The following is a 3500-nucleotide window of genomic DNA, read 5'->3' on the forward strand; positions in this document are numbered from 1 at the left end:
TCTTCATCTCCCGATTACCTTACAATTAGAGTTCTGGTTCTAATTTGATGCAGTGGCAGGATATCAGGACACAAGTAATGACACCCTCTTCCTGCTGCTGCTGGCCTTTTCTCTGCTAGCAGGCAAGGTCATGGAGTTACAGCGTCTTTCTATAGCTTCACTGCAGTGTCCAGTCTTGATTGTGGGAATTAAGAGGCAGTTGTAGCAGTGCTGGCAACAACCTCTGATGCTGGCTTCCTAACAGAACAGTTATCCTAGTAATTTCTTGGACTCAGTATTTCTAATAGTGGATTCCTGACACCTCCCCCCCCCAAAGATAGAGATCTCCCTAACTGATCTATGCTGCAGGGTTCTAGCAGTCATTCAGACAGTCCCAAGCCTTTCAAGGATTTGGGAAACATCAAATTCCCCTAATTAAGTTCCTTTCTTCTTTATTTTTTAAATGTTTATTTATTTTGAGACAGTGTGAGTGGGAGAGGGGTAGAAAGAGAATTTCAAGCAGGCTCTGGACTATTAGTGCAGAACCTGACAGGGAGCTCCATCCCACAAACCATGAGATCGTGCCCTAAGCCAAGATCAAGAGTTGGACGCTTAACCAACTGAGCCACACAGGGGCCCTGGAAGTCCTTTCTTATTAAAACACCTAGATTAGTTTCTCTTTTATGCACTGAACTCTGACTGATAAAGTGAAAATAAGGAAATCCAGTGTCTGAATGAGAGTATCCTGGTATCTGAATGAGAATGATACTGCTAAGATTTGTGTTTGATAAGACAAAATAATTACTATTTCAGTTAAAAAGACAAAGTGATACTTTAATATTAATCATAAAAATAATATTTTTAAAAATATTATCATGTTAAATATATAGTACTTTTTCAAAACAAAAAATGCTTGTTTTCCAATGATACATACTCAATATCTTGTTCATGCCATTTCTTATTTATACTAGAAGTCTAAAGAATCAACTAATTTTAAAATATTAATCAACTTTCAAATAAAATGGGGCTTTTATTTTATATTAAATATATTTATATTAAATTTATTTTTCTTTGTGATAACAACTTTAAGTCATTAACTACAGTTTTTTTATTTTTTATTTTTATTTTTTAAAGTTTATTTATTTTGAGAGAGAGGGAGGGAGGGAGGGACAGATAGGGAATCCCAAGCAGGCTCCATGCTCAGTGCAGAGCCAGACTTGGGGCTTGATCTCACAACTGTGAGATAATGTCCTGAGCAGAAATCAAGAGTCAGACGCTCAACTGACTGAGCCAACCAGGCACCCTAGCTACGTATTTTTAAATGCTCTTATAAAAACCATGTCCAAAAAAGGCCTGGCTTTCATTTGCTATACTTCCCTATAATTTCTTTCTTTTTGATTTGGTCACACATATATATGTTTAACATATACAATGGACCCAAAGACAGTGTTATTTAAAACAAAATATGAATGTACCAGTTTCTAGTTTACTTAAGTCTGATCAATGTAAATATATATATATATATTTTTTTTTAAGTTTATTTGAGTGAGAAAGAGAGACCGAGAGCAGGGGAAGGGCAAAAAGAAAGGGAAAGAGAGAACCCCAAGCAGAGCCTGACTCGGGGGCTCCATCTTGAGAATGGCAAGATCACAACCTGAACTGAAATCAAGAGTCAGTAGCTTAACGGCCTGAGTCACCCAGAGCCCCTGGAATATATTTCTATATACTATTTCCTTCCAATCACTGGGATGGTAGAACCCAAGAAATTGAATTTTTCAAATCCCCACCTATTTGACAGTCCTCCAGAGAGGCAATCCACAGTGGAGAACCCTTTGTTTAGTAAAACATGGTAATGAGTCTATAAGCCCAAAGGAATCCAGTACAGAGTGAAGACCTCCATTTCTCTTTCAGAAAGAGCCCTAGGGAGAAGAAGTAACAGAGCTCAGGGGCAAAGCAAAGTTTTGCTTGGGCAAAAGACAGCAGGAGGGGCAATGCTTCCCATTGGGGAAAGAAAGAACAGTCCAATGACAAGAGTGAGACTTTAAATTCAAAGGGAAATCGGAGCAAGAAGTGGCTAGGATAAACTCCCTGCTACCTCCATCAACCATCAAATATATAAATAGAATGCTGGAAAGAACGTTTGAGCTGTTTTTATATAAATATTAAATAAAAGACATCTGACATTTGGCTTGTGTGAACATTAGCCATCACGAATGCTGTACACAATTGGGGAGCCATGGGGTTGGGGAGTGGAAGATGGCCTGGGGCGTAGAGAAGGTAGAGTTGGGGAGAATGATTAGGAGGCTCTTGCAATAATAGTTCAGATAGGTAATGCTAAAGACCTGATCAAAAGCAATGGCGGTAGGAATGGCGAGGAAGGGAAGAATTCCAAACATTTCAGTTGTAGAATCAATTGGAGTGGTGACTGATGGACAGAGAAGCATGGTTGGGATGCCTCCAAAGTTTCTAATATGAGTAACTCAGTGACCAGTGATGAAGTTATCAGAATTTTAAAATACAGCAAAGGTGGCAGGTTTTGTGGGGAGAGTGGTGCTTTTTATTTTTATTTTTAATGTTTACTTATTTTCCTTCAGTAAACTCCACACCCAAGGTGGGGCTTGAACTCACAACCCCAAGATCAAGAGTCCCATGCTCGACTGGGCCAGCCACGTGCCACAGGAAGTGGGGATTTTTAATTGGGACATTCAGTGGAGAAATCCAGGAGACAGTATATTTTGAAATTGTAAGCATGACTAAGAATCCCTAGAATAATAATAGTTTTAAGAGTAATTCACTCCCAACTTCTTAGGTTCTCTCTCCCATTTATCTTACTAGCTGCTTGTACTTCCCTAGCTTCCAACTCTTGGATTCTAAAGGTCAGTTTTGAGAAGCAACGTAGAAAATGGAGTGGAGGATCCAAACTTTGTTTTAGGTGAGCGGTACTACCTCGCACTTCATATGGTAAAAGAAAATTAGGTTAGGTCTCAATTCTGCGATCTACCAACTGTGGAGACGTAGATAAATCAGTTCATATCTCTGCCCCGCAGTTCTTTGTTTTCCCATCTTTTAAATGGGGTTAGAAGAATTTACACATGGGGAGTGGGTGGGTCAGGACTCGTTGAAAACACAGGAATAGCCACAGAGACGTCTGAATTCCGTGGATCTTAGTGATACTATCTCTCTGTGAAAGACTCCACCCCAAACGTACTGACCCTGAGTGGGGTGGGGCCCGGGAATCTGTATTTTAGTAGTTCCCAGGTGATTCAGATGCTCAGTCAGGATTGAGAACCAAGGACTCTTACCAGCCCTTCTGTTCTCTGAACCACTTCTCCATTTCCTTCTGGTCCCAGCGATTTCCAGCTCCCGCAACAAAAGGAGCGAGTGAGGAGGAGCGAGAAGGCGTCAACAAAGCCCGGCCGGCCCGGGTCCCAGCCTCTCCCGGGCCCTCTCCCTCCCAGGGCGACCGGCGCCGGACGCTAGCCGCCAGCCGCCACATTACATAACGGGCTCACGGCCCGCTC

The sequence above is a fragment of the Neofelis nebulosa genome, chromosome 5 (genome assembly GCF_028018385.1).
Source record: "Neofelis nebulosa isolate mNeoNeb1 chromosome 5, mNeoNeb1.pri, whole genome shotgun sequence".
Classification (NCBI taxonomy): Eukaryota; Metazoa; Chordata; class Mammalia; order Carnivora; family Felidae; genus Neofelis; species Neofelis nebulosa.